Source organism: Galeopterus variegatus, unplaced genomic scaffold, assembly GCF_000696425.1.
Source record: "Galeopterus variegatus unplaced genomic scaffold, G_variegatus-3.0.2 Scaffold1959, whole genome shotgun sequence".
Classification (NCBI taxonomy): Eukaryota; Metazoa; Chordata; class Mammalia; order Dermoptera; family Cynocephalidae; genus Galeopterus; species Galeopterus variegatus.
In genome coordinates this window covers 325,584-332,667 of record NW_007728070.1, presented here as the reverse complement: position 1 = coordinate 332,667, position 7,084 = coordinate 325,584, and positions in this window count along the sequence as shown.

Here is a 7,084-nt window from a genome sequence, read left to right as displayed (position 1 = left end):
AAAGGTGCACACATGCACACATGCAGAGACACGCATGCACACACACACAAATGCACACACACAGGCACACATACACATGCACACACAGACAAATGCACACACACATGCAAGCATGCAGAGACATGCACACTCACGCACACATGCACACATGCAGAGACATGCACACGAGCACACAAAGACACACATACACCCACACATGTACACACACAGACAAATGTACACACACAGAGGCACACACAGACAAATGCACACACACACATGCGAACATGCAGAGACATACGTGCATGGACACAAATGCACACACAGAGGCACTGATAGAGTTTGGATGTGTTGTCCCCCCAAAACTCATGCAGAAATCTGATTCCCAATGTGGCAGTGCTGGAAGCTGTTTGAGTCAGGGGGCAGATCCCTCATGAATGGATTAATGCTCTCCCTGGGGGAGGAGGGCCTGAGTAAGATCTCTCTCTATTAGTTCCCATAAGAGCTGGTTGTTTAAAAGACCCTGGCACCTCTGTTCTCTCTCTTGCTTCCTCTTACCATGTGATCTGCTCGTGCCCACCAGCTGCCTGCTGCTTCCCACCATGAGTAGAAGCAGCCTGAGGCCCATGCCAGATTCATCTGTTCCAGAAGCATAAGCCAAATAAACCTCTGTTCTTTATAAATTACCCAGACTCAGGTATTTCTTTTATAGCAACACAAAAACGGACTAATACAGGCACACATGCACATGCACACACAGACAAATGCACACACTCACATGCACACGTGCACACACACAGAGACACACATGCACACACTCAAGCACACAGATACACATACACCCACACAAGCACACACACATCCACACACTCACATGCACACATGCAGAGACACATGCACATGCAAAGAGACAAATGCACACTAACACACAATGCTCACACAAAGAGGCACACACACGCACATGCTTAGGCACACAGAGACACACACATGCATGCACACGCACACATACGCACATACACACAGATATACATGTGCACACACAGAGGCACACGGGCACACTCTCATGCATGTGCACACGTGGGACACACAGACACTGGTATACACATAAAGAGACGCTCATGCACGCCAAATGATGCACGAACCAACGTTTGCTGACAGGGCTTGAGGGAGGCTCTGCTCAGACACTGTCGGACCTCAAGCCCCACCTTGGGCTGCCCCCGACTGCAGAGTTCGTGGAGGGTCAGGGGATGGCAAGCTATGGCCACAGGCCAAATCCAGCTCCCGCCTATTTTTACAAATAAAGCTTTATTGGCACACAGCCCAGCCTGTTCCTTTACCTATCATCTGTGGCTGCCTTTGGACACAATGGCGAAGCTGAGTAGTTGTGGCAGAGATCGTCTGTCCCTTTACAGAAGACATCTGCTGACCCCTGCTCTAGGACATGCGTCCAGAGGGCAGATGGCTGGGGCTCCTTCTTTTTGAGGCCCCCAACTCTAATCGGAGTCAGGCTTTTAGCTTTGCTGGCCCAATGGCAGGAATGTGACCACTGTGGGGCCGAGTGCTGGACACAGTGTCTGAGCCAGCACCCTGCCTGCCCTTGAACACTCATGGACCCAGGGCCTTCCGTAGACCAAGCCCCATGCGAGGGCCAAGGAGTGGCAGGGACAAATGCCACATGTTCCCCTCACCCTCGCGTTCCTGTGTGAAGCTCCCTCCCAAGGGTTGAGGGGCACCTGCAGGCCAGGAGCCTGCGTCCTGTGCTCCATCTGGGCCCACACTTATCTGCTGTCCTCCTCACCCACCTCTATGTGCAGGGTGCCTCACATATAGCTGGTGCTCAGTAAATGCTTGTGATGGTTCGACAAGTGAGCCTGAGGAGCATGGTGCATTGAGAGGGCACTGGAGGCTGGAGGCTGGGGGGTGGGCTCAGGGGAGGGGTGGCCAGCAGGAGGCAGGGGTAGCGGTATGTTCTGGAATATCCAAGGAGAAACGGGCCTCCTGCTCCCTGCCCAGGTCTGCCGCTACAGGGTCTGTCTCACAGCTGCAAGGAGTAAGAGCCTGAATCACAGGGGTGGTTCGTGCCACAAAGCCTCATTTCCTCAGATTTTCTTGGCTGCCACCGAGTTCCTGCAGGAGACCAGGATGAGCTGATGGGCACCGAGCGAGGCGTCAGGGAAGCCTCTCGCAATACCTGTAAGCCAGATGCCTTGGCTCTTGAGACAGGCCTCCTCTGGAGCCAATTAGCTCCCTCTGGTTCTTGCGACTCACATCAATACCTCACAAGGCGCCCACGTGCAAGGCACCCGCATCCATGGCCTCGGCCACGCCCAGGTCGGGTGGAGCGATCCCTGCACACCAGCCTCTGCCTGCCCATGGGGGCTAGAGGTCAAGAGCATCCAGGCTCATGCTGGCCTCGAGGGTGGCTCCAGCCTTGGGCTGCCCCTGGCTGCAGAGTTCGTGGAGGGTCAGGGTCTCAGGACAGAAAGGTGGACCAGCCCATCCCCTTCCTTCATGGGGAGGAAACAGGCCCAGCATGAGAATGTGCTCAGCATCGCCAAAATCCTGGCTGCCTTACTCTTCACTCCAGTAGCTAGAACAGAGAACCAGGGACTTCCACCCCCCACAGCAGTCACTGCACTGTGCCATTCATAAAACAGGAACGCCAAGCCCAGGTACTGTTGTAGAGAATCCCTGTGTGGCTGTAAAGGAGACAGACAAATGTGGAACCTAGTGTTGTCCTGTGGCCAGGTGGGGCCCTGCCAGGCTTGCAGGATGGACAGGGAAGAGTGGTCTTTAACTGAGAGAATCATGTGGCGGAGGTACTTTGGGATCCTTCTGGACTCTATGCCCCCTCTGGCTGCATGTGGCCCCCACTGAGTTTTCTCTCATTTACTGGTTAGTTCCTGTGTCCTCCTCTCAGGATCTTGGACTGCACATTTGCGGGGTCTGAACAGGTGGCAGCAGAGGGCCCTGCTGTCATTTTAGAGGCTCTTGCTCTTAAATCACAGCCATCTGGAGGCAGTGGCCGATGCCTGTAAAGTCACACCATCCCGCCACCACAGGAGGAGTCTGGCTGAAGCATAAAGTGTCACATCCCCAGGGATTAAGCCCAGAGCACAAGGTCCCCTCCAAGCCCAGGGGCTGGTCAACTTGGGAAGAAACCAGAGCCAAATACTGGCTGAATTGGAGTGAGTCCCCTCCCATGCCAGGGGCTCTGCGGGGACGTGGGTGGCTGCTCCCAGCCCTCCTCCTCCACACCAGCCACCCCAAGCCTCTTCCGCTGGGTGAGGACACTTGGCTCTGTGTCCGCTATAATCAGATTCACCTAAAGCAGGGATGGAGCGCTAATTCCGTTGAAATGTGCCAAGATGATGCGTAGAGCCAGATGTCCACCAGAAAGCACGGTGACCAACGTCGCCAGTACATGGTAATAAGACATTGGGAGGGACAGAACATTTGCTGAATGGCCCACACGGTTACATTGCAAGTAAACACGAAAAATCGGGGGGCTGGAGATGCAGCTGCCAACCACATTGAGAAGCAGAGAACAGGCGGCGGGGGCTGGCTGCGGTGGGGATGGGATTGGGGGCGGGCGGGGATGCGTCCCGCACACTGCGCTCAGCGCCGACTTCATGTGCGGTGGTCGGGAGCGTGCTGCTCTTTTGTAAATGTGCATTCTGAAATGTGCAGTTAGGCCTTGCTTGGGACTGCTGGACCCCAATAGCACAGCCTTGTCCCTGCTCGTGCAGGACCCCACCTCCTCGATCACAGCCAAGGGCTTTGCACAGACTCCCTGGAACTCCACCGCCAGCACCTGCATGTCCCCAAGTTTTCCTGGCAGGGAGAAGAGAGTTGGGTGGTTTGCCTCTGTCAAGGGCACAGGCTAAGGCTCCAAAACATTCTGCGGAGTGAGTTGGCCCCACGCTTAATCCTTCAGAGTCAAATTAGTGCCTGCATTTTAGAGAAATGCAAACAAACGTCTTAGCAAACCTGATTAAATTGGCTCATGTTCTAGCGTGGGGCGAGCAACAGTCAGCTTCCACAAGCTGGGAGCCACCGGGCAGGACATACGTTTCTGCAAGGAGGAAAGGGTCGCCACCCGAGTCTGAGTGTGGAGGCCAGCACTGCGGGCTCAGGGGAGCACCCACGTGGGCCTTGCTTCCCTTCCTGAGAAATAAGCTGCAGTTAGGCCACCACCAAGCTTCTTTCTTTCAAATTCTGCCAGGCACTGAAGTGGGGACTGTGACCCAGGGTCAGGATCTCACCCCACCTGCTCACTGCTCTGCACCGTGCTCACCGACAGATTTAAACATTCTTTTTTTTTTTTTTTTCTTTCCTTTTTGTCTTTTTTACTGACCGGCAACTGGATCGCAACCCTTGGTGTCGCGCCCGTACCAGGGACCGGCAACGGGATCGCAACCCTTGGTGTTGCACCCACGCCACGCTCAGCCAGTGAGCAGGAACCGGTCTCCACATGGGATCCGAACCCTCGGCGGGAGCGCCGCCACGCTCCCAAGCGGCGCACTCTCCAGGGCGCCACCGGACCGGCCCCAGATTTGAACATTCTAATGGGCTTTTTAGCTGACGGATATTTGAAAACATGGAAAACAGCCCGTCAGCCCACAGCCCCTGGCACTGGCTGCCTTGTGCNGACCGGCAACGGGATCGCAACCCTTGGTGTCGCGCCTGTACCAGGGACCGGCAACGGGATCGCAACCCTTGGTGTTGCGCCCACGCCACGCTCAGCCAGTGAGCAGGAACCGGTCTCCACATGGGATCCGAACCCTCGGCGGGAGCGCCGCCACGCTCCCAAGTGGCGCACTCTCCAGGGCACCACCGGACCGGCCCCAGATTTGAACATTCTAATGGGCTTTTTAGCTGACGGATATTTGAAAACATGGAAAACAGCCCGTCAGCCCACAGCCCCTGGCACTGGCTGCCTTGTGCAGATGACTCTTGAGAGGTACTGGAATGACCTAGAAGCAACTTGCCACCCCCACCGTGTCCCCCACCTGTGCTGAGGACTCTGGGCTGTGCCTGGCCCCAGACCCACCCTCTTGTCCTGAGCGAGGGGAAAACCCTCCTGAGGGGTGAGGGCCCGGGCATCTTGTCCTCACCGGCACAGGTGGAGGACGGCAGGGACATCAGGAAGGCAATTTCCTAATCCGATTGGGGCCCTCTGGGCTGAGTCAGTGGCCTCCCAGAAGTCAGGCTGGTGCCAATCCTGCAGCACGGCCGGGGGCAGACAGGATGTGGCTGCTGAGGGGCTTTCATTCTGCCAAGTTCATGGTCAGACAGCAGCCTCTGTGGCTCCAGCAATCAGGAGGGAAATGATTCTGACTCCCACCTCCAGGGCTGCCTGCTGCACGGCAGAGGAGGGAGGGCAATGCCTCCTGCAGGGAGGCTGCAGGCTGACCCCACCCCAGATGAGGAGAATGGTCTGGAGACAGGATGGTGTGTTCCTGACTGGGCCAAGCCCCTGGCTGGCTTCAGGGTCCCCCCACTATGTTGCTCCCTATGCCAAGTCCCTGCCAGTCAACGCAGCCCCTTGGACGCTGCTGGACACTGTCCGCAGTGCTGAATGCCCTCAGCTCCCTGGGGCTCTGGCATTCTCTTGACTGACACTGGTAACTGGTCCAGCCTCTCCCAGAAATTCCAAACCACAGGGACCAGGGTGGAGGAGAAAGGGGATAAGAAGAGGAGAGAGAAATGGACAGAGGCTGCTGGGGAGCTTCAGTCCATCACCAAGGATTCGAGGCCTTCGCACTAGATGTTCTCAAATGTTGGCAGTTCCCCACAGGAAGCATCTCCTCTGCGAAGCTCGTGGTTGCACTCAATGGAGACTTGTTCAGCCTGTCTCTTTCCCACTTGTCGAATGGCCCCATGATGCAGGAAGAGAGCACGGCTATGGGTGAGGCTCCTGGGCTCCTAGCTGGGCCTGGGTTTCTTCACCTAGAACATGAGTATAACGAGAGTTCCTAGCTCACGGATTTAGCTGAGTATCCATGGGTGGTACGTGTGGAGCTGAGCAGGGGTCTGGGACAGCGAGCTGGAGAGTGATACCAGCGAGAAAGTGGCAGTTAGAGGGATTCAAAGTTATTTTTTATATCGAGCCAAAATCTACAAATTAGAGCTATCTCGTGGGATGGACTGGCAGTAATGGGCTGAGTACTGGCCAGAAGCAGCCACCATCCATCTCATCCCCTCCCATGGTGACCTTCCAGACATCACAGTGACCCGCACACTCCCTCAAGTAAGCACCCTGTCCTCTCTCCATCCTCCATGCATCAGGAAAGTGGGCAGTTTCTGCAGGTGGGAGGGTCTGGAGCTCATGGTTTCTTGTCCTGGAGGTGCTTGCCGGGCTTCTCCTAAGGCTGTGTCTGCAGTCACAGTTTGTCACAGAGCACCGTGTGGCTCACTGCTGATCTGTCTTATTCCTGAGGCTCTTGTCCTCTTGTCTAGAGCCATGCTGAGCACATGCCAGGTGCTTCTGAGATGCCTGACAAAGGCAGAGGGTGGGGACAGGGACAGTACAGTGAACCAGGCTGGCCACCCCAAGAACCTTCTAGAACAAGGTCACTCCACCAGTTTCCTTGCTCGTTAAGTCCTCTCCTCCCATGATGCCCACTTGCACAGGATCCCCCAGTCTCAAGTGCCCTGCAGGGCTGGCTCCCCCAGACTACCGCTGCTCCCTCTTCTCTGCCATAAGCCCCCACACAGCATCTCCTCTGAGGACTAGGGCTGGTCAGAATTGCCCTGAGTGACTCCACTCCTGGGAAATTCTGTGTCATCTCAAGAGACCCCTTTCTGCTCCCTCAGCCCCAGCACCCCACCTCTGAAATGAGAGAAATAGACCCACTGGGGTCCAGGTCCCTTTTGCCCTCAACACATCCCCAGTCCCAAGATGTGGAGGTGGCCTCGTGGCTCTGGTGTGACCATGGGGGTTATTGTTCACCCTGGGGCACCTGTCACAGGGAGTTCATTTGTGCAGCTGTAACTCCAGGAGGACACACTGGAGAGAGTCCCAGCTGCCCAGCCCTCCCCCAAGTCAGTCTGGCAGGTTTCTCAAGAAAGAGCCACACCAGGGCCACGAGCGGAGCACGCA